Source organism: Pipra filicauda, unplaced genomic scaffold (genome assembly GCF_003945595.2).
Source record: "Pipra filicauda isolate LSUMZ 115617 unplaced genomic scaffold, ASM394559v2 scaffold179_size1759329_pilon, whole genome shotgun sequence".
NCBI lineage: Eukaryota > Metazoa > Chordata > Aves > Passeriformes > Pipridae > Pipra > Pipra filicauda.
The window spans coordinates 1,522,297-1,548,063 of NW_024104286.1; the positions used below are offsets into that span (position 1 = coordinate 1,522,297).

The window sequence follows — 25,767 nt, forward strand, 5'->3', positions numbered from 1 at the left end:
GCCCCCTGTCACCTGGGGAGCTGCTCAGACCTGCATCGGTGCCCTGTAGCTGTGACGGCAGCATCCAACACCTGGCCCACCATGGCTGGCCCGCCACAGCTACGTGTTTGGAGTGGCTTCTCATGAAGAGTCCTCTGCAAAATCACTCAGAGCATCATGGGCAGAACGAACAAAGTCATCCCATTAATCTGTTAACAGGAAGTAATGAAGAGGCAGAAAAGCAAAATACCCTAAAGTATTTGTGTAAACCTGCCACCAGTTATGGATTAATAATTTCAGAGCTCCATTAGAAGGAATACAGAGAATGGTGCTCACCTTAAAAAGCTGAAAGTTAACTAATGAATCCGTGACATTGACATTCTTCAGTCCATAAAGAAAAACAAATCAAAAATTGCAACAATGTAAGAAGATGCCTTTCCATAGAAGTTGCCCGCTCATTGTAACTCAGATACTCTTCCAAACACTCCATTTTCTCTCAACCAACTTGACTTCCTTTCTAAGGGAAGCAACTGTAAAAAGAATCTTTTTCCTTTTTGTATTTTGTTTCCATAATTTTATTTCCTCGTATTATAACATCATGACACTCCTTCAAATACATCACATTGTTCTAGATCCACATTTATTACTAAACCACTGTACAGTCTCTTCTCTGGCATTACTCAATGCATCTAAAAGTTTTGAAACAACCTGAGCATTTTTTCTATTTTAAGTTATGTGGAGTGAACTTTATCATCTGTCTTTTATGGCTATATTTGTGTCATATTTATCTACACTTTTCAATGAGAAAATTTACAAAGTATAAACTTTCATTGACTACACATCTTTGCTACAGCAAAAAACATCATTTCCTGAGTATACTCCATTACAATATTAGTAGAAGCAAAACCATCTAATCAGAGATCATAACAATATAATTGCTCGTTTCTTGCTGTTGAGCCTGGGTAGGTTGTGACACTTGGTTCCTCCTTCATCCACTCCCTGAACCTACAGGACGTAAAACCAGCACTCACCTCTTTAGCCTTCCCCAGTCACGGAGCTGGCACAGAAATGTTTTCGGTGCAGCAGTCTACCATCCTGCCTACAGCCCGGCTTCGCTGCAACAAAACAAAATCACCACGATACCGCTTTTCCAGCCTGGCGTGTTTGCCTGTCAGAAACAGAGCCCGCAGCCACCCATAAAAATTAACTCCAGACCGATGAAAATAACTCTTTCAGGGGAGGAGTAGCAGCGTTGTTGCGAGGAAAAGGAAAAGCAGGAAGCTGATCTCAGCAGCGCGGGGAGCACGGACGGGGCGGAGCAGAGGCATGGAGCGAGGAAAAGTGGAGCAAAGACTCGCTGCTTATAGCTTGGTTTTGGCAGTACGACCGAACACCAGCGCATTACTGAAATACCAGCGTTACGGCTGACACAGAGGCCAGCAACACCCCCTCCCCACACACGGGCACCGCACAGGCCCATGTCAGCGCTGGCGTGTCAGCGCTCGGCACTCCCTGCACAGGTACCCGGCCCCCACCCGCGCTGCCTTCCCTGCCGGCACCACCAGCCCCCGGCCCCAGAGCGCCCCCGAACCCTTCCCTGCTCACCCTGGCCTGGGCAAGGGCTGCCGTGGGTGCCACGCTGAGCCCGCTTTCATGCGTGAGCCGGTTTGAAAGGGCACGTCCTACTCCTGCTCTTGCAACTGGGGGAACCTCCTATTGCGTGGTAAAAAAAAATGGTATCTTCTAAAGGACCGGACTGCCATGTTTAGTGTGTAACTCACTTCCTTTGATGAAGTTTAAAAATGAAAATAAGAAAATAAAAAAAAAAAGAGGGAGGATTCTTTAGGGAAACAGCTTAAAGAACTGAGAGGCTTTTCATGCCAAAATTCAAACTGACACCAAGGAGGGCTTTAACTCGACAACAGCACCTCCCACCCTCTAAGAACCTTCTCTCCCAAAAACATATGCTAGCCCCACCAAGGCCCCAGTTCCCAGGGGAAAGCAGGCCACGGGAGCTTGCTCCCCACAGTATTGCTCCCCGCCAGGAGGGCTGATCTGGCTCCTGCTGGGCGGGACACCCCCACCTGCCCTCCTGGCCTCTGCAGGAGTCAGACTGCACCTGCTGCTTGCCATGCTGTCCCCACGTTCCTCAGGAGCAGGGTTTGTTTGTATCATTAGGATAGCCTTACAAACCCCACAGAAAACAGCAATATATAACATTCTAAATAAATGTGAGCTTGGAAAACAAAGTAAAGCCAAAAAATTACAAGGCAAGGTGGACAGACTATCACTAGAGCCATCGGCCAGTGTTTCAAAAGAATAATTAAAACCCATAACAGGAAACAGCATGTCAATGGATCTTCCTAAAACTCACACAGCCAGGATCTGATCTATATTTCTCAGCCAAAAGCAGACAATCCCTATGCATTTAGGGCTTTCCTAAGTGAGACCATGAAGATAAGCAGGAATACCCTGCATTGTTAAGACACTTGTCTTGCTCTCTCTTTCAGGTTTCAGTGTTTTTGCATGGCAAGATTTGCAGTACTTTGTATTGGTGGGTACAGAACGGACACAGGACAAAAACAAAACAGTAAATCAGTTTAAGTCAAGTTTTGAAAATCCTACCTGATGTCCTCTACATTATACTGACAGAGGTAAGGTGGCCAATCAATTTTACTTTTACCATTTCTTCCATGTATTTTCTCTCGTCTGCTCAATATAGGAACCTGTAGCATATCTAACTCACATTTGGAAGATCACATTATGAAAATCAGCAACTTTAAGAAAACATTCAATGACTCTGAAATTCACCGTGGCTTGTTCACTTTTTGACACTGTTTCAAAGTATGTCCTATACTCAGTCTGCAGACAAATCCAGACTGAGCTGGAAAAACAATCCCACTCTCCCAGCCTCTCTGCAGAGCCTGATGGCCTTCACTTCCAAGAGTGGGCAGGCAGGACTCATGCCTTTGTCTTCAGCCTTCCCAGTTCACAGCCTACCTTTGGTGACTGCAGTTACATTAACTCCTCAGGCTGTAAGCTGAAGGTCACTGATGCAGACATACATCCCTCTGTACAGCTACTCCAACGGAGCAGTCAGCTCCGACCGAGCGGATGCAAAGCCTCATTGCAGCAGTATCTTCTGGTGCTGCAGCAACATCGAAATAGCCACAAGGAAACGACGGCAGCCCAAATCTCAGCATGCAGGCTAGGCCAGCCAGTGTACAAGCAGCAACACACCAGATCCTATCCATCTTAGTATCAATGCCATTTCTGCACCTGTAGTTTGGCAGCTTGAACCCTTTTCATTCACACACTGAGACACTAATTTCACTCCCAGGAGAACTTAATTATTCCTTCTGGGGAAACTATTAGTACTGGAGTGACATACAGCTGCTTCCTTACTAAGGAAACATATAGCTTAAAGCCAGTACTATATCAGAATATATACTGGGAATGTAATTTCTATACTCAGCTGAACAGATTTAGTGAGTATTAAAACCAAGAAGCCACAAAACCTGCACAGGATATTGTGCTGAGGGTGGTGTGTGGACCAACAGCAGACAAGGTGAAAATACAGGTAAGAGCTCTTTCTTAAGAGTAAACAACCTAAGAGAAACAGCAAGGACATTCCCAAAGCTTTTCCAGTATAATTATTGTTACATAAATGCCTAGGCTTCTCTTCAAATCAAACCCAACACTTCTACAGTATCACTCACAGCTCTGCGAGTCCACCACACCTGAGATAAATGAGTTCACAAGCCCACCTCCAATCCCAGGGTTAGTCCATGTATTTCAGAGAAGCTGTTTCCTACCTGCTTTTTAGAAGACAGATTCAAAAACAATGAGCACTGTTTTCCCCTCGCTTTTCAAGTTGATATTCAGTTTTGAAAAGGCACTCCTCAGTTCTCACAAATCCTGGACAGGTATGCTGCTGCTACAGTGTACTGTACAGCCTCCTTCCTTCTCTCTGCTTCTTCAGTTCAAGTACACGTGCACCAGAGAGAGTATTTCATTAGATACAGAAGAGCAATCTCTGACACTCTTGACATGACAGACAAGGATAATTTATTCCAGCAACCTCAAAAACACCAGAAGCACCTTTTTTTTTTTTTTAAACAAAGAGGACTTTAGTAGTCAATAACTAATTTATGAGGTTAACTAACAAATCACTTAAGGCACATCTTTAACAACAAAGGCATATCTTTTACTTCAGTCTATCCTGATTTAGTAACAAAATAAAACACTTTCTCTTACCTTCTTAATTAAATTGCTATTATTTATTTTGCAAACAATTTTTAAGCATTCTGAAATATCCTCCTCTATCAGCCCACTTCAGTCTTTTACTGTTGAAGGCACTTCATCCTCAAGATGACAGGTCATACAAAGGAAAGGCTGGAGACAAAGGCTAAAGCATTGCATTGTTTTTAGTACAAAAAGCTCCATTTCTTTAACCCTGCCTTTTTACGTAAGAAACTTCCTTGAGAAACTAGAGTAGCATCTGCTTGTACTTCAAATTACTCTCTCTGCTTCTTTCCCCATCATGAGATTCCTTGACTGAGGTCATGAAAATAACAAGTACATTTTAAAATCAAAGTTTACCATTTCAGTAGGATTTCAGGGGCAGGACTGTGACAGTCATTGTTAGGCAACCATTCTTCTCAAGGTGAAACAGTTTGTGCTTAGCACTACCAAACAGTTAGACTTCTATCATTATCTTTGCTGACCAGTGTTATTACCCCGTCCAGAGGTCTCCAACTTCAGTACAGATACAGCAGTAGATGAGCAGTTTTTAACACTGCAGTCATTACTTCCTATGGGTCTGCAAAAGTAACTAAGAGGATTAGTCCATTGTTCATAGATTTACATTAATTTTTCAGTCATCTGTATCACCCACAGGACATTTTTTTTAGTGTTTTTACAGTAATTAAAAAGAAAAGTTGAAAATTCATTACTTTAAATTGAGTCAGCTTTTTTCTTGCAGGGAGATACAAATTTTTCGAAAGCTTAAACACAGTCATGAGAAGAGATCATCCCTCAGCTGCTAGATAAAAACCTACCTCAGAAAAAAGGTATGAAGTAGGAAACATCTACAAGTATATGAACTCTTGTGCTTTAAACTCATTCATACACACTTAGAACTCAACTCACTTTGAGTCAAGTAGTCATTCTGTACTGTTTTAAAACTAACTTGAAGTTTTGTATTGCTTAAACTACAGTTGTCAAAATTCGTTTACATGTGACAGTTTCTCATCTCTCATTCCCTACATTACAGGCAGGTAGAGATTAGGCACCAAATTGTTTCTATATTTATTTAAAACAAGTCAACCCAGAGACAGTTTGATCACAAATTTACTCACTCCATCCATATATATATCTTCTCCTGAACTGACAAGACAGGATGACTTCTGGCTTTTTGCTCTGGTACTGTATGAGCACTAAAAAAACTTAGTAAATGACCAAGATGGGGAAGATCCGGTCAAAGACGATAGAAAGGGAAAAAGTAACACTGATTAATCTTGCATGGCTGAAAGCTTTCTCCTGCTAACCAGCAAGGAAATATAACAGCAAACAATGACATTAATGAAAGAAACAAACATTTCGAGAGCATGTTTAAAAAACTCTGAAACTTAACCTGGAAGTGACTATCATTGAAGACATCCAAACAATTCCCCAATCAAATGTGATATCAGTCAACTATTGTAACATTGCCTTCTGTAAAATTCACAAAAGAACTGTGCTCACATATACACAGAGAGTACTGCAGCAACACTAATAAATTAGCATCACTGCTGAAGCTCCATTTTATTGCAATTCCATGAAGAAATATAATATTAACTACTAAATCTAAACAAAGTCACCACGCAGCTCAAAATGGATACAATCCCAATCCAATGCTTATATAACACTGCAATACCCCACACTTAAAACAACACTAAACAGATTCATAAAACATCCCAGAAAACAACATCAACCATCTGTGTATTCAGAAACAGCAGAATCACCGTTTTTATGATTCCTGTATCTCAGCACTTTTTAGAAGTTTTATCAAATATTTTCATATATGCACACACAAACACAAATGCTTTCTGAGCCATGTAGTACATTAACAGCACATAGACAATAGCACATTTCCATCACCAGAAAGCCACTGCCCTCTTACCTGCTGTACACACCCACACATCACAAGCGTCAGAAAAACTTCAGGTACAAACGTCATACCTAAATAATGCACAAAATACCCAAGCCAAAAATCCTACCACAAGCAGCATGCTGTCCCTTCTTATCCCTCCCCCACACTGTTATCCTGAGAAGTTTAATCTCAGTTCTTCTCTGAGGTAGGTGGAAGGTACTCAGATACTACATACAATGTGGCAGAATAAAATCCTAACACTGCTGACCCCTTTTTAGACTTACCAGAACAAGTAACTAGCCAATTCAGACATGAAGAAGTTTGCTTCTCACAATGTAAGATCACACATTACTTGTAGCAAAAAAACCCCAGCACATTTACAGTATCAAAGTTTCTTAACATTAGGAGGGTTTTGTCTAGTTTTTGCTGTAATAATAATGAGAGCTGTTCTCCATGAGGTTAAAATGCAAAACGCACTTTTAAAAAGAAACTTGCTTTAGTACAATCTTGTTTATTTTCTAGTTCTATCAGAAACATTTTATTAGGACATATACTTCTGTTTTTAAAACAACCCAGTTTTTTCCCTAGATATACTGATGCAATATTTTGTAAGCATATACTTAAAAGACATGCAAAGATTCAAAGAGCAGCTGCAAAAAAAGCTATTTCACTTTGCTAATTTGCATCAAGTTTTATGGTTCCTATCCTCCTTCCTAAATGGAAAACTAACTGTGATAAAACATCGAGCCCAATTAGAAACAGCTACTACACACAACTATTTATTTGAATGATTTCCTTTAGAGTATGTGTAATTGTTTTTACAGAATCCTTTAGTGTTTGGGCCAAATACTGTCATCTTTTCTACAGGGAGAAAAAAGCCCACTTCCTCCAGTTTCAGATCTCATTCACTAAGTACATAATTGAATTCAAATCTTGATACATATAAAAATAAATCTTTTTAATTTAATTTATTTTAATGAAATGCTGAAAAACCACTATGGTAGCTTGACTTCTGCATTCAGGATACATTTGTAATTTTCTTTTGGTTTCAGTATTACCTTGCACAGTAGAAAGCCCAAGTTTGGTACTAATTCAAATATTGATTATTAAGATAGTGATCAAGTGCCATGTGAGACTTCAGCGTTCCAGAATCAGAGCTCAGATTTTTGGAGCTTGGTCCCACTGGTATCACATTTGCAAAAATTCCCTAAGTTTAGCTTTGTTTGGGGATGTAATCTGTGACCTGTTCCTTTTAGATTTAAGGGCCAAAAATCTGACAGACCTCTGTAGGCACAGGAATAAGTTGGGGAACAAAGTGGGCAAGATTCATAAAACAGGCAACGACTTAAAGAAATGTGTTTTGTCCACATCTGTGGACAGCTGGCGGCTGTGCCAGCCACGGCAGGAGATGAGATCAGTCTCTGTGGCAGCACCGAGCGAGGGAGGGAGCGAGCATGGAGGAGAGGTCAGGTCCCTGCAGGTGGGTTGCCATCCCGTTCTTGGCATATTCAGGTTATATTTTCCTCCATAAACATGCTTTCTGGAAAAGCAAGCAGGGCAGCAAATGCAGCAGGGAAATAATTTTCATTCAGTTTTACTTAAGAGCAAACCCAGCCTGACCTTTAACTGTCCTCACACTGTTTTAACCTACAGCTGCTCTCCCACCTCCACAGCCTCCCCTCCCACCCCTGCCCTCTGCCAGAGGGGGCCCAGGCACCCACCCTGTCCCAGGGTGCCTGCCCTGCTACTGGGGCACATCAGCACACACCACGGATTTGGCAACAGCCAGGCCTGGCACAGCCATCCCTGGGAAGCAGAGCTGCAAGGAAGATGGCTGGCCCCAGCCAAGGCCACCGCAGCTGTGAGCAAGGACACAGGACTCCTCCCTGGAAACATGAGCAAGGGGGGTTATGCCAGCATGAAAGCACCATGTAAATTCAGTACTCAACATGCAAATCCAGCAAATAAAGTAAATTTTTCAACTATTCCTGTGGATTTATGAGATGTCACCCAATGCTTAGCTGTTCTTTTGTTTTACCAGCAAGTAATGATTGCAAACTAATTGAACTCGAGGTGCTTCTGCAAAAGCAAAACTTGCAAATTTCAAACTCAAAAAAAATAAAGTGTCATTTCATCTCCAGCAATAAGTGCTGCTTACTGTTTCATACACCAGAGCAAAACATCTGCTGTAGTATCACCTGTGATGATGTTCGTTCTTATCTACAGATCTGACACCAAAGCTGGATATGTGAATCAGTGACTACTACATCTTCTCTAAAACTTTCTCTATGTTTTGTCTACATACTATCTAAAGCTAAATGAGTAATTTTTGTCATTCAAGTTAAAAAAAAAAAAAAGGAAAAAAGAAAAAAAGATGACACTATTTTTTCCTCTGGTCTGTGGTTTTCTCCCCAGTGTTTGTGTGGGACCCAAAAGCTAAAAGAAGTTTTTATTATGCAACACCTCACTTTACTACAAGAGAACACAAAACAAATTACCAGCAGCCAAAATTCACATTTTGCTTCAAATATGCAAGCCCCACCCCCAAAAAAGGCCAATCCAAAACCAAATTATTTTTTTTTTAAATTCTAGGTTCAGCCATCAGAAGTCAATGCAGTATGCAAAGTATTGATTTATGCACATACAAAACCAACAAACATCCTCATCAGGAAAAATCGTATAGGTTTCTTGCATTCAAGTCTAAAATACATCTGTGGGACACCATATAAGAGGGTGGGTCTCTTCCTGCCACTCCAGCATGAATGCAAGGAACAGATGCCAATCTACAGTTTAGCTACCTAATTATATAAATACAAACACAATAACAGCATTAATATATTGGCCCTTCTGTAATATACAAGCAGCTTTTTGGGGCTTTTTGTTTGTTTGTTTGTTTTTAAGTGACAGGAAGAAAAGGTTTACAATAGGTCACTAGCTACCGAAGGATGAAATGCTCTATAGATACAAACCTTGTAGCCTTGGTCTATGCAGACACACTTTAGTTGTTAGGCTGCAACACTGACTTGCCAGTGACACACACTCTCCTATTCCTGCATTCGTCCTGTACTCCTTAAGTTCAACACAGGTTAGTAGTAAGAGTATTTACATGAAAACCACACGCTGTGAAATGAAGCAGCTGCAGGGCTGACCCACTGCTGCTTTTCTACCAATGCATTTTGAACTGCAACAGAAAGGTACAGTGACCCACAGGAGACTGTGAAACTTCCAGCTGCTGATGTTGAACTTTAGAGAAGTTATCAGTTGCATCCCCACGTGTCTCACCCAGCTGACCACCACTGCTGCTGTTCTCTGGGACCCTGCCTGGTACAGCTCAGGAAAAGGAAGGAGAGCAAAAGCAGCAACCCTTAGCTTTGGTGATGAAAAGACCTGAGAGAGGGCAAGTGTGCTCCTCTAGGAGCAAGAAGCTGCTGTAACAAGTGACCTAGTGGAGTTCAACATCTTCTCTAATGTTCACATTTTTGTCAAAGTGATTTCACTATTACAATTTGATCTTCTGCTTGGGTGTGGTGTACATGTGACCCGTGAACTTAACGGCATCACTTATAAACCAATGCAGTATATAAACCACACCCACATATTAACTCCCCGTCAATGGACACCTATGTAAATCTTCAGCATACTAACTGTTCTGTTATTTTGTTTTTAATTCTACTTTTCCTACCACACATTTGGGGGGGGGGGGGAAAGGGGTGAGGAGGGGTGAGTGTTAAACACAGCCTTGATACTAAATGGACTGGCACATACTAGATGCAAACACAGGTAACTTGGCCTCAATGCTGACTTACTTCTGTATTTCACAGACATTCCCAAGGGCTCTAGTTTTCAGTGACAGCTTCTTTAAGGAAGGGTAGAAGGGCATGGCAAAAATTCTACCTTGAGCACCAAAGGCTCATCCTCCCCCACCTCCCCCACTCCTATAAAAGCCAAGTAAAAGCCCTCTAATAAGCAGATCTTATTCCCAACTACTTTTCACTTTCAACAGCAACAAAACTTAATATAAAAATAAATACCAAGTTAATTGAATAATAATTTCCCAAGAGAAAGTACTGTTTTTAACATCCAGTGCTATAAAAGAAATCCATAAACAGGATTTGCAGCCCGCTAGCACAGAAGAGTTGTTACTGCAGCCTAACCAGCTTTTGCCTCTTGAAGGAACGTCCAGGACATGCCCTCGTTGGATATGGCACCATCTGTCAGTGACTGGCCCCAACGTCTCCAGTTAGTTTTGGTAGCTGCTAGACACAGCAACCTGATTTTTAAGCCAATTGATCGAGTACTAGGAACTCTAACTACAGCAGCCCAGCCCAGCTCTGCGTGATCCAACCAACTCTTACTCAATGCAAGTTAAATCAGCGTGCGCAGAGCTCCACACTGTCACTGCCAAACCCCTTCTGATACTCGTTCTGCCTTATTGAAGGCACACTCAGGTAACTACAAAACCACGTAGACGCACACTCTTAAGGTTCCAGGTGATGCCAGGTTTTATCAATAGTCTGTGTTTTAAAATGCTACATTTTAACAGGTGCTTTTAAAAGTTGATAGTAAAGAACCTTTCCAGTTTTTCTTTAAAAGACACTGCATTCTGCACACCCAACTCTCTAGACCTCAAAATCCCTCAAATTAGCCTTGGGAGGGACACACAGAACTCCTAACTTCGTTAATAAACAGGCAGTATATATTGTCTGTTTGTCTGGCTGGACTCTTCATTGAGTTGGGCATTTACCAGAGGCTAGTGATACCCTGAATTCCCAAGCTGGTCATGGAGAAGAGAAAGCACTCAGCACCTCGGTAGGGGATCTGGTGGATGGGACAACTCCAATTGTCCCTAAATTAACCAAAATCAACAGACCAGCTAAACATTTAACTGAGGGTTTGGCAGATAGGGAGGGAAGACCCCTGGGTTTCCTGGAAGAAGATACTTACACTGGAGAGGCACACGCCCTGTGCAGCCCTCTTTACCTCCCACATCTCTTTCCTCTAGAAATATTGTAATTAATTTGGACGTACACAGATATTGCCATCAATTGCCAAACTATTCAGTAATCTTTACTGGACCTCCCAGTTCACTGTAATAATTTTACATACACCATAAAGTAGGTACATCTCATGATCATTCATATGTCACTGCTGAGAAACAACTCCACCCATTTGTCCACTGTTCTCTGGAAAGCTACCCTCTGCCCAGTACACCTTCCAGAGCCTTTTTCTCTATTCACTCTGTGGTCAAAATAAGTTGTTTGCACCACTTTTTCTAACCCTGGTATTATCATGATCATTGACCTTTCGTTCATAAAGAAACCTAAGAACCAAACTTTACCTTGATATAGTATTCTGAACACGCAGCAGTAGCAAACTCTTTGCAAGCCACGTTAAGTTCCATGTTTGCAGCACCCAGGGACTACACTTAAAGAACGCTGTTGAACACAGACACCACAGCAATACATCATCTCCCATCTTCAAGTTTGACACTGATTTTTTTAATTGTATTTACATACGTGGAGGTTTTTTTTAGAATTTCCTATCAGCTTAAGTGACCCACTGCTTCTGAGCTGCAATGGGAACGAGGCATCTATCTCACCTGTGTGACTGAAAATTTCAAACAGAAGTAATGACAGATATAGCTAGGTTTCTTTCAATAAGCAACAACTGCTTAATAATTCAAGCTGATAGTCATTTAAATACTGATAGTCTGAACCAATTGGTACAGAACTCTAAATTATGCACCTTTTCAACTGCATAGAACAGATTTCAATAGTATGTTCATCAAATGCTGAATTTTTGCTTAATTATTTACTTCTAATAATTATTTTAGGTTGTTTATGTAAGAACTAAAATTCCTTTCAAATTAGAGGCAAGTGAAAGGTGTAACCACTGGAAATCGCAAGGTTTTCACTTTGAAATTATAAGTGTCGTCTGACTGCAGCCACTAAAAGTACTCAAGTCAGCCCTAACAACAAATATATAATTCCTGCAAAGAGAAGTATAAAAAAAAATGCTTCTGAAGCTCATATAAATTGGCAAGAGGATGGTATATGCTATTCCTTTATTGCAGCTGCTGAGAATGCTCATCTCTACCTTGTCCTGTCACCCCTGTCCCTAACAAAGTGTAGCTATTTTACTGGACAACACTCACCAGTGCAACAGGTCTATAAGTCACTACACAACTGGTTTTAAATGTCCTTAAGTTCCTTCTATCATTGCTGGAAAAACAACAATGCTATTTCACATACAGGCATGGAAGAATTTTCACTTCATTCATACAGTTATTCCAGATAGCCCCATCACACATGCTTAGAAACTTTTTCTACATCATAATGACAAGCAATTGACACCAAGTGGGATGGAAGAAACTTAAATTTCTTGTGAGTTGAATTATTTTTCTTCCAATATCTATCTACTAATTCAGAAAACCACCTACTCTCACCTTCACCTTAGTCCTATTGAATTGCATTGTCTGTCCACATAAACAGCACTGCCCACATTCCCAAAGATACCTGGTTAATATTCATTATCTGTCCTCTCATTCAAAAAAATAAAAATGGACACTTGCTGATTTAAAATAAAATCTCATCACAAATTAAGAGATTCACAAGTCTCAAAACACCACTTTGTGGTCCATTGAATCAGAGACAGTCACTTTGTCTTGTTACTGTTTTTTTCACTGTTACTTCCGCCAACTGGAACTCTCAAGTCCACAGATTTCTAAGACAGGCCAGAGAGATTTTTCAAAAATTAGAGACTTGGAACTCGAAGTGCAAGGTTAAGCAAGTATGAGGATATAACCACAGATCTCAAATCATGTGTTTGATGAGACACTCATGATTAACCCCCTGGCCCTTTTGCAGTGCTTCACATCCTGATCACACACTGTTTCAGGGAAGAGCTGACCATCAGCAGGTAAGTTGAAACAAAAGCAAGAAAAAGTGGAACAAGAACTCCAGCAGCCTTAAAAAAGATCAGGGTACTGGGAAGAGAAAGGAATAAATTTCAGCCTTATGTTCTGTATACTAGGCAACACAGTCTCACTAGTTAGGATAAACTGTATTAATTATTTCCAATAATCCCCAAACTCTGCCACTTTTAATGCTGTTTTGATTCTTCGTTTTCCAAAGAAAAACATCCCTGCAGCCTCACTGAAGCAGCAGAGAATTCCTTCTCTTCCCCAGTCCCTCAGCGCTGTTGCTGTGCCCCACCTCATGATCAGCATTCCCACAATGTCAAGGCAAGTTTGCAAGTTAGAGATGCTCACTGCCAATTTGTTAAAACTGTGAGCCTCATGCAGCACCAAGTTCCTGCATTGATTCATTCCTGTTCTCCATTCACAGCCACAATACACTTTACAAGCAAATTACCACCACCTAGTGAAAATAAAGGTCCTGTTTTGGTAACAAAGTAAGAATGCTTGAACTTTCTGTTTTGAAGTAAGACTCTTGAGGACAGAATCTCATTCATTTGACAAAATTATTCAGAAGTCTAAGAAACACAAAAGTGGATTTTGGAAATTTTGGCCTAATTTGCCTATGATCTGAATGCATGCAACTAGCCAAATCAGTTTATTACCTTTATTTTTCCTCAGACCTTGACTCTAGCATAAACCAGTTAGCTCCTGCCACCTTGTGGGACTTCATGGACTTCCCTGAAAGCTTGTATCAGTAAGCTAGTGAGTTAGAATAAATAAACATTCAGGATTTGCTTTCCTTGTGATTCACCCTGGAGAATGTTAAAATAAGAGAGAAATATTTATGGAGAGGGTATGCCATTTTGAATATTTTCTAGTTCATTATCCCTAGCATTGTTTATATAGTTGAATTGCTGTATTTCGTAGTCTTATGGAGGGTGTTTTAAATATTTAAATACCTGTCAAGAATCCTAAGTTTTGGAAGCTGATGTATCTAAGTTTAAAATAACATTATGATCAAATACTTGTCACCGCTAGTAAACTTCACATATTTGACAAAGATTCTACACAGAAGTAATACAAATTTAGGCTAAAAATCTTTGCAGTCAGGTGCAGTTTTGAAACCAAATAACAATCTCAGTCTCATAAAGAATTATACATATGTTTAACTTTTAATATGCTGATAACATGCCTAGTTCTACCAAAAGATCTGATTCCATATGTTTATTTTTTAACTATAATTTTCTATTTTATGTTTTTCCTCTCCTCATCCCCCTCCACTTCAATTATACATGGCCAACTTAATGAATGAGTAAAGTTCTCCAAAGAAGAATAAGGCCGCTGGAATGGAAAAACTTTATCACCACAGTAACAAGACAGTAAAGATGCCTGACTCTTCATCCTTGTGTCTTACATGTTGTCTACTGCCCCTCAGACAGTAGACAGACAGTTACCTCAGACAGGTAACTCGTCACACCTACTTCGTGGAGGTGGAAAAGACAAGAGCAGCAGCAATCAATGAGAAGGGATGAGGTTCTCTTTATTTAAGCAAAACCTCTGCTGCTCTAAATCCCAAAAATGAAAAAGCACAGAGGACTTCAGATGATGGGACTCCATGAACCCGATCAACAGCCTCAATGAAACTGCTGTTTTCTGTTCTTGGTGCCAAGTGATTTGTTACAGGTGCACAGAAAGCAAGAACAGTTAGGGAAGAGCACTTCTTCCCCTCTGACATCCCACAACTGCTTCAGTGAATTTGTTGGAGATCTACCGCACTGCGTACTTGATGCCAACTGTATGAAACTTAACTCCTTGGAACTTCCTCCTGCTAAAGGAAAAACTGTCAGACTCAAAACAGGAACAGCTCTTCTTGATGCCACAAGTAAATCATCTCTAGTAAAGGCCACAGTAGCTCATAAATAAACTCAAGAACAACAATTACAGATCCACAGCCAAAGGAAATATATCGGGAATGTCTTTTTTAATCCATAAATAGATTGAATTTTTGCTCAAGACTGAAACAATGACAAAACATCAGGCTATGAATCAAGTTGGCACAGTGCATCTGAGGGACAGAAATTGTATGTTCTTAAATAAAAAGTTTCATAATTTCATAAGCTTCCCTGGTAACTTCACAAGTGGGGTTGTCTCTGACAGCCATCATATTCCCCCCTACACAACACCTTATCACCACCTATATATTCATAAAGTCCTAGTAGGCCACAGAATTAACTTACAAGGCAAAGTTCAGGTGTCCACGACAATCTCTGACCACACCTCAGCTCCAATACTGAGAATCTCTCCCAGACTGAGGTGTGTCTGCGTCCTGACTGCCTGGAAGATACCAAAATGCTCCTCACAGCTGTCCTTACCCATCCCAATCTCCACACTACAGGAAACCCAGACAAACTAGCAAGGAGCTATAGAAGAGAGTCATCAATCTGGATGTTCAGGGAATCAGAACTGTAAGGCACACTCTGCCAATCCCAACACAGCCAGCACCTTGCAAGGACAGGACATGCCAGGCACCACTATTCTCTTACCTCACTCTGAGTATTAGAAATATACACACCTCCTTATCCAGAACTATTTGGTTCAGACTTTTCCCTGCTACAGAGCACTGGTAATTGCAGACATGTATCTAAGAGCCACCTTCAGTCCTTGGCTACAAGGGAAAAGAAATAGCAGGCTCTAGCAACAGAATGGATCAGATCCAACACCCACTGCAGGTCTCAATAACACCATAAAGCGCAAGAAGAAAATACTAGGACCCCACATGAAATTCCCCTTTGATGCAAGTGAACCATATCCAGCCATATCCTCTTATTTTCCTTTTATTTCTCCACTAATCCTACATTCTGCAGTGTTACTAATCCAGTAGGAAGACCCCTGAACTAACTTTCTGGTGCCTACACGCCCATGGCAGTCTAACTGCAGCACCAGGCAGCCAAGCTAGTACCTTATTCTTCAGGATACTTTGAAACCAGTGGAAGCATAAACACACTTCTCATACCCCAACTAGACAACCCCTTCTTGGTAAGTGTAACTTCGTTGGACCTGACAAAACAGAACTCCCAAGCAGCAGCAGAATGAAAAACACCTGATGATTTTCAGTTCTCACTGTTGTCTACAACATTCCAAACACCAGCAGCAAAAACTGACCAGCGTTAACTTTGCTTAAAACTGTGAGTTCTCCAAGGAGACAGAAACATCTGGTCCAGGTCAAGGAAGTGTCACGACATGGCTTGAGCCTGGTTCCCATCTGAAACCTACTCCCTAGCTGTCAGGGTAAGATTTGTTTTACTTTTTCTCAGAATATTTATTTGTCTACAAAAACTTTATTTGGCTTTTGCAAAACTTTTATTGAGGGAACTTTCCAAGAAATTACACAAATTGATGATTGTATTCATGTATTAACTGTAGGAAGAAGTATTTAAAAACAAACAAAAACCCCAAACCAAAATAAACATTATTGGGCCGTTTACTCCTTCTGTTTTTTATTTTATCTATATCCTAATTGATTTCCTTTCACTGTCATCTGTTTAGCCTTACATTTCAAAGAGAAAAGAGGAAAGTTCTGAATGTCCTATTTCTTGAGAAACACCTCTAAAAAAAAAATCACTCAGGTTACAGAATTTACAAACTTCTGTATGTAACCAGCCGTATCAGATTTCCAAGAGGAACCTCCCTGCTTCATGAACCGGAATACACAATCAGATCCATCTTCACCATTGTTTCATTGATGCCAAGCCACAACAGCTTACCCAGAACTGTGCACGTGCCCAAGGATCTGTGCCAAAAAGGCCCTGGAGCAGGATCAGGTCCCTGTAAGATTAGCTGCATGTAGGGCTTCAATCCTGCAACTGCAATAGCTCAGGGAGACTGTGTGACAGGGGCATTGCAGGACTGGGTACTAAAGTAATCAAGTATATAAAGATCTTTGTCCTCTCCACAACTGAAGCACAATTCTTAAAAATGAACTGAACAAAAAACTTTTGTATTTGTGAAATAAAAATCAATTCTTTGGATGACAAGCGGGACCAGCATTCTTCAGGCCAAGCTCCTTAAAATCTATAGGCCGTTTTCCCATTTTCTGTTTTGTTGGGGTTTGTTTAGAATTTGGTTTTTGGTTGTTTTGTTTTTCCTTTAGGATACATATTTTTATTTTAGTAATTCTTTCTCATCTCCCTCAGATGAAAACCCTACAGGGCCCCTGTCTTAAAGATATAAGCCCAACACAGGGAAAACTCAGTCCAGAAGATGCAAGTTCGTCAGCATTTAAAAAAGGGTCAGCAGTTAAAAATCCTGATAGTGCTGGTTGGAACTGTAGAGCAAGGATGGGGGATAACTTCCTTAGGATCTACAGATTTTTACCGATTATCTTCTCAGCTTTCTATCATTTTATTTCACAGTACACCACACAGATGGTTAATTTGAAATCAGAAGGTGAACAAGATATTACAGAGTTTTCTGTGAAATCAAGTTCTGGAATGCTCAAGATTGTGTACCAGAGAAAGCAGCACATGTTTAAAACCCTAGGTTGGCACAAAAGACCACAGCTCTGAACTGTACTAGCCTGAGAAATGAAGGCACAAGATCCATGGATTCTCAGTCTAATCTGCTTTGAAAGACAGTCATTAGGCTTCCTGGCTACTGACCTAGTACAAAACTACATGTTCAAACTTGGGACCTGAACAACAAAGTACCCCACAAAACCCCGCACTGCCACAATGCCAACCTCCTTCCAGGCCAACCCTTGAGGAAGAAGCTCTGGACAGACAGCTGAACCGAACACACTGAAATACACAGGTACAGATCAAGCCTGAATTGCAAAGTCCTCCTGAGCAACAGGACATTTTATCTTGTTCTTGGAACCAGCATAAAAATGTTTCTATCAGCTTCACACATCTTGGGCCACAAACAAAACATGCCTATGCATCCTTGCACAAGTCATTTTCAGAGAATTAGGAAGAACAGAGGGCAATATTCACATAGCACTGAGTTAACAAGAGACTCTGGGTTGGAAGAACAAAACACCAGGCCCAAAAGCTCTGACCTGCAAGGTTATTCTTCTATCATGCAGCACAAGCTCTTAAATGTAGATGAAGAATTCTGAATTGAACCTGGATGCTAACAGACTTCACAAGTATGTAAATTCACAATTACTTAACCAGTAAGCCTAAAGTCAACAGATGACAGTTCATCATCATTTTTTTTTCACCTACCAATATAGAGAAAGTAATGTGGACATACACAAGGCAGATGCTTTAGTAATAAAGAGGTAGCTGGTGTAGTAAGTTAAACAGTCATGTAGAAACTGCCAGGAAGTTCACAAATTCTGTACTTGATTCTGCCACCAGTCATCTGGTCTTACCTGAACATCCCTGGGTCTACTCTGCCATCTGCAAAACGGGGGCAGGTAGCACTGGTTCTGAAATGTTTGTAAAATGTAGTTAGTTGATGCCTGTAAAAGTACACAACAGAAGAGCAAAGTGTTATTACACCCTAACAATATGATGTTTAACAAAATACGTAATATATAAATGACAAAACCACCTGTGTTCTACAGTACACACAAACACTTTGTTTATGTATCTGTTTAGAAAGTGAATTGTTTTGACTCTGTTAGAATGAAATTCTAATAGTCAACCTGAAGTCCATCTCTTCCAGAGAAAGAAGCAGGTATCTTTTTCTAGATCTTCATAAACAAACAAAACAGTGTAAAATTTTCCCAGGTATTACATCACCACCACAATTAATGTAACTGCCATTTTATCCTATGATAGAGCCAACCCATGGTAATAAAACAAACAAACAAACAAAAACCAAATAATCTGGACAATTTTTCTCAACTTTCTGCCCGCTACTCACTACCAAGTTTTTCTTTCAGACTGCACAACACTTCACAAAGGAAGAAGCCATCATTCTCCCAAGTTTGTAAATGAAGAAACAGAGAAAGAAAGAGGCAGCAATCTAACCAAGAGCACGAAGCAAGTTAATGGCAAAAACTTCTGCACTAGCCAGTGTTTGTTTTTTTTTCCCCTGTTCTATATGGCACAATTTTCAACCTTTGCCAAAATCCTTAAAGGAAGCACTAACCTTTCATTTGCTTGTTAAAATATAAGTGCAGAGTTGGAATGTATTTTCCCTCATTCCTCTAAATATATTTGAGCCTAAATAATAAATTATACTTGATAGAGCATTGTGCGTGCCCCAGGTCATATTTCAAGAAAGTTCATTCAGTGTCTGGGACATATTTTACTAGAAACTCACTCCAGGATCCCTCTTCTTCACTCCTTGCACCTTTAAAGTATAATCTCTGCATTATTCTATGAATTTGTCTACCTTGGAAAATAGCCTTGCTTCAACTATACTAGAAGACAATTGGACCAAGTACTACAGCACCAGGACACAAGTCTATACCCAGCAAGTGATTTTTTTGGTGTGCACTTCACTTCTACTCCAATTATACCAGCATACCTCAAAAAGTAAACTTACCTAAATGCAAACACATCTTTGTGAAAAGGATTTTACTGCTTTATTTGGTCTCCATAGTTGAAAAGGTTGTAGTGGCACATTGTACCTTTACTCTAACGTAACCACATACTTTTAGCAACATTTGTAAAATAGGAAAATTCACACCAATCACTAGTATCATTATACTGGTAAAGTACAGATAATCTTTCAAGAAACCTCAATGAGATTCATGAAGTCAAAATTTATTTCCACTGCAGTCTATAGCAAAGTTCCCACTGAATTCAGCATGCCAGCGATTAGACCTAACAGGGCACAGCTCCTGGGCAAGGCAGCAGCTCTTTTTTGGATGGGAGGTGGGGGAATCACACAGATGGTTAACTGCCCCCATCACTTTTGGGTGTGTGGGAGAAGACATACTTGGGGAAGCGACAGAATCTGTTTTGCAGACAGTGCACAGTATCTGTGATGCTTTGTAAAGGACATTCCCTACAGTTTATCTTATGTACAGATTCAGAGTGCTCAGGCTAAGACAGGGCACCTGCCTTTCCACTCCCTCTGTGCTGCCAGGAGAGCAAACTACTTAGCAGAGACACTAGTTTGGTTCAGCAGAGCAGAAATGCTTCTGGTTGTGACGATCAAATTTTCTAAGTTCCTGAGTACAATACTGTTCCAAAAAAGAGACCACCTGTTATCTAAACATGAACTGTTGGTGGATTATTTCACTGAGTTGATCCATCTGAGTAACTCTTCAAAGGAAAGGAAAAAAGTGAGTTTTATTTGCAATGATGGGATACCACAACCACCTCCCCCCTCCCCAAATAAAAAAAAAAAAAAGGAGGGACATTCTTCCAATCAAGTGTTACTCACATAGTTACACCAATGTTTTAAACACACACTGCTTCTAGCTGGTTTTGCCACAATCCCTGTGACTAACACAGCCAAATTCTGTTCAGCAGCCTCAGTGGAATTGCACAAGCTCTTATCAACTCTGATTGCAGACCAAAATGAATTTTACATCCAGATCTTTTAGCTTGACCAGTAGCCCATTTCAATGTAACCTAGCAGGAAAACACTGCTTAGCACATGCTAAGTAACAGGTTTCTCTGAGATCTCAGACAGAACACCATCAAAGATACGAATTCTCCAGAGAAAATCTTGGCTCAAATACTTATTTTCTGAAAGGAAAGAAAGCCTCGACATTTCACATGTCTAAGAGGGAGTGTGTGTGGGGGGAAAGAAGCAAATTAGAACAAGAATAATTCAATCCTATGGAAATGCAGTAACTATATAGTCTGTTGCATTATAAAATCATAGAATGGTTTGGGCTGGAAGGGACCTAAAAGATCATCTAGTTCCAGTCTCCAGGTGTCTTTGCCATGGGCAGGGATATCTTTCACTAGACCAGGTTTCTCAAAGCCCCATTCAATCAGGCCCTGAACACTTCCAGGGATGGGACAATCGCAATGTGCAGTTACCATTACAGTAAAGAACTTCTTCCTAATATCTAATCTAAACCTACCTTCTTTCAGTTTGAACCCATTTCCTCTTGTCCTATCACTACATGCCCTTGTAAAAAGTCCCTCTCCAGTTCTCCTGTAGGCCCTCTGAGATATTGGAAAGCTGATGTAAATTCTTCCTGGAGCAGTCTCTTCTCTGGGCTGAACAATCCCAACTCTCTCAGTCTATCCTGATAGGAGAGATGCCCCAGCCCTCTGACCAACTTCCGGGCCCTCCTCTGGAATCGCTCCAGCACATCCATGTCCTTCTTATGTTGGGGACTCCAGAGCTGGATGCAGTACTCCAGGTGTGGCGTCACAAGAGCACAGCAGAGGGGGAGAAGTAAAGCATTCTGTTTAAACACTTACATTAAACAAGAGCTGATTGTTTTAGGGCAGCTAAAAACATGAATGCTTCAGCAATAAACAGCTTCTACCAAAAAGTTGCCTAAATATGTGACTACTATATTTTCTTACTGATCTTGTACCAAACGTACATGAAAACGAAAATTACAACCCTTTCAGGTTAAGTGATTCATGTTACACTGGCTTATTCTCTTAAGAGTAGGTAGTACTCAGTAACCTTCCCATTTCAATTTTTTGAGGAAGGTTTTCTTTTTATTCTTTATAAAAATCTACTGTTTTAAACATTTGGGACCTGCAATAGCATTTTAACCTTTGCTTCGATTTTCTTCTGATTTCTATTTAGCTTTCTAATCTTATCTTTATATATTTAGTTATACAAGAGCTCAATAACTGCTGAACCTTTGAATACCCTACACATTGATACAAAAGAATAAGGAAAAACAAGACAAAGACAGGATCATGAACTTAAGTTTGCTCCAGAGAGAGGCCATAAAACCACTTCTTGAAGTGTGTAACTCCTCCTTGGGGGCGGGGGGGGCAGGCAAAATAGCAATATATGAGTAGTTTGTGTAACCGTGTCACCACACTCCACATTTCTGAGCACAATCCTTCTACAACCTGAGGTCTAACGCTGCATTCCTTAATGGTCACAGAAACTGCTACACAGTTCCCCTGCTGCAGAAAACCTGCTTGGAGCTGCAGAGTCAATATATGTTATCAAGCTCTTTGACTGCTCAGATGCTATTAATATTTTGGTAGGGTGGGGGTTAGAATTCTTTACCCATGTCAGCCCACAGACTTGCTATGGAATATTTACCAATTTTTTTTTTTTAATTTTTTTTTCCCATCTAATACCTGAGTAACACACGAATCATCTAGTAACAACTTGGTTTCACTTTTCGGTTTCTGGTCACCAGTACTGCTAGATTCCTCCCTGGATGTTGTAAAGTACGCTCTCACGTGCTGAGAGTGCAAATTAAAGTCACAATCACATGCCACTTAGTCTAAAGGAAAGCTTGCAACAGGAATTTTAAAATAATCAGTTTTTTTAATAGTAAGTACATATCCGTGTAAACAGACAGGTATCTGTTCATCTTAACATCCTTTACATCTATATCTTTTAGAAGCTGCAGAGGGGTCTAGCACCCACAAAGAAAGGTTAATATGGCCACAGTTTTACCTAGTGAGCTACTCTGCATTCCTTAATGGCAGAAGATACTGCCCAAGGCATCTGCTATTACAAACAGAAACTCTGGAAAATAGATAATGAAGTAATTTTTAAAAAAATATATTCCGGTTCACAGAAACAGATACAGTTACAAGCAAACTCCTTCCGAACAAAGAAATCATATTCAAATTTCAGATGTCATTGTTGCTAAATGTATTTTAATAGAAATACCTAATTGCAATTTGCCTTTAAATTATTACAAACCAATGTTAAATTCTACTGTAATATTATATAACTCAATTTATATTAAATTAAAATAAATTGCAAATGTTTGATGTCAAAACTGTAAATAAAGCTCAAATACTCAACAGGTAAGTCTTCACTGAAGTACCAAGAACAAGTATTAGGTTTAGAACTAAGTTACCTGAAAGTAGTACCTTTCACTGCCCTTGCAGAGTCTTTGCTCCATAAAGTCACTTAGTGGTGTTTGCTGTAAAGCTGAGAAACTAAATGGGAATTGAAAAAGCAAGACCATTTGTTTTTCCTTCTCATCTGAGAAAACAAAGCAGAGAAGTTTGAGTTCTACTAGTTCTAAAAGCTTGCATTCTGTTAAGTAGAATGAGTTACCGTATTAGGGTTAATACTTCACTGATATTCTAAGTGTAAACTCTATTTGCATTTACTTGTGTGTACATGTGTGTTTGTGCATGAGTGTGGCTTTAATAAATAGGACATTTTTAAAGGCCACAATTAAAAACCAGCATCATTTGTCATGTCCTAAATAAAAACTTTAACAGTTGCAATCTAAATAAATGCATGTAAGTCATATAATCACTTAGAAAGTGTGCAGGCATACAGTGCATCCTCTGAACTAACAAAAAAGTTGTGCCAAATTTAGTGTAAAGGCTATATTTAGCAACATATTTTAACGGCTGTCTACCAATAGAGATTGCTTCTGAAAAAACAAACAAAAATACCAGAGCAAAATGAGATTACAAGCACCAATTTAAACCAAGTGTTTATTGACTAAAATCATGATTTAAATCAGTTCAATAGGTATACCTGGAGTGTCAAGGCAGCAGACACGCAAGTGAACGTACAGAAGGGTTCATAAGGGCCAGGAACACGAGGCATAAAACCCTCCCTCCTTCCAGTGTGCCTGCCCCCACGCTATCCTTCAGCCCTGCTCAATCTCTGCAAAGCCTGTTAGTGCTCCACAAAACACCATCCCCCACTCACAAAGATTTTTTTTTTCCCCCCTCTAGGATCCTTGAATAAGAGAACACATACTGTCCTTACTGGAGGACCTGAACTGTGCCCTTCTCTCCTGTAACCCACTGCGTGGGGATGTCTGTGATGACAGACTCACCTCCCGTTTTGATTTTGCTCTTTCTGTGAAGAATAACAGTAAACTTCAAATGCAGTCTTGTGGGTCCATCCAGGACAGCACACAGAAACTAGATCACTTGTGGCAGAGAAACAGCAGGACAATTCTTAGACAAAACACAGTATTTGGTCAGTTTTCTCAGGTGCTTCCCTCCTCATACCCCAGCATCCTCTCACTCACTTTGGCCCCGTCATCACACAGCGCAGCAAAACAGAAAGCTCGACAGGGACATCCTCGAGAGTCCACTTCACTATATAAATAAATAATCTGCTTCCTCTAGACGTGTCTCTCAGGAGGGCAGGATCTTCCTCCGCTGATTAAAAACCAGGAAGACTTTGCAGCCACACAGGCCCAAAGCTTTGTTTGGAGCTCCCACCTGAACAATAGGCCAACCCCGACTAAGGGTGAACTAAGCGGACATTTCAAAACCTGCAACTGAGTATCCAGATCCATTCAACAGCTTCCTCCAAAGGAAACTGAGGGACCAAAGTGTGGTGAGGGCCCTCCCAGTGCAAGATTTTGCCTAGGTCACGTTTACCCACAGACTTTATGCTGCTTTGGTACACAGAGCTGAGGAGAGGTAGATGAGCACAAGCAAGCACACACAAAAGATGCAAGAAAAATACTGATTTATTACCAAGGGAAACACTTAAAAGATTATTTTACACACACACACACACACACAGAGGCAATTCTCTCTCATATTGATGGGAATATCTTTCTCATAGCAATGGGAAATGGACACATTCAACCATCACACTTATCTATGTGTAATTTACTTCCCTTATTTAAGATTTTCTATACTAAGAAATAAAGTTAAAAACTTCCTTCCCTTGCTGTACTTCTGACACTTGCGCTTTTTATTTAGTCCAACAGTTTTAAAAGAATGGCACTGGAGCTTCTGCTTACTTTTTCAACACTGGAACACAATGTTAATCAATACAACAGAGGAAGTAAATTGTGAATAATTGCTTGCATTAATACATTTGCTACGAGTTTTGCCATTCTTCATTTTGCAGACACCAAATTTCTCCCTATAAACACCTCTGTTTCTCCAAAAGCAGCTGGAAATTAATTATGCTATTTTTATTTTCTTATTAATTCATATGCTATAGTTCTGTAATCAGTGCTGGATCATGCTGCAATTTTGTGTACTTGTTTCAAAATACATTATGAGCACTTGATGACTGATGTTTAACACAATGTACGAAAGAGAATCTCAAACAAATTAGAGGGAAGAAATACAAATAAAGACACTTTACCTAAATATGAAAAAGAATCACTCACATACTCAAACAAAAGGTAAACCCTGGAACTCGCAACTTTGTAGCACAGAGCACTCACTGATTAGAACTGAGCCAGGCAAGAATCTTACACTATTCAAGATGATATTTGAATATAAAGAAGCCTTTTGCAAAGAGGAAGAACATCTAAAGCCAGACGTATCAATGAAGTGGAGGTGAAAATGTTACTTCTTTCAAAATCTATCATCTCTGACCACTGATTTGCAGTACATCAGAATGCTTTCTTTCCCTAACCAGATAACCAACTTGGGAAGCAAATACACTCAAACAAAATGGCTTATCATCTACCAAATGGCATTCTCACACTTCATGCTCTTCCACCCTCTTCACAATTATGTGAACTCTGCATGTTTCAGCAATGTCTCTCTCTGTATTCCCAGCTCTTCCTACATTGCTCATCATCAGGTCAGGGACAGCCTATAAGCTTGTGCGTTGATCACAGAGTACAACAGGTGCCTGACCCTGGTAGGGCTATCTGAACATAAATAATTAAGAATAATGTGAAATCTGCAGCTTTCCCGAGGAATTACAGGCCACC

General features: G+C 40.2%; 1 long non-coding RNA gene across 1 annotated transcript; it reads right to left on the reverse strand.

The window, feature by feature from the left end:
• Positions 1-344: 344 nt before the first annotated feature.
• LOC120322982 lies at positions 345-1,597 on the reverse strand. Its single transcript, XR_005563013.1, has 3 exons — positions 1,585-1,597; positions 1,011-1,094; positions 345-360 (listed from the first exon to the last, which is right to left on the reverse strand). It is a non-coding gene; the product is annotated as an uncharacterized LOC120322982 (long non-coding RNA).
• Between the last annotated feature and the right edge of the window lie 24,170 nt (positions 1,598-25,767).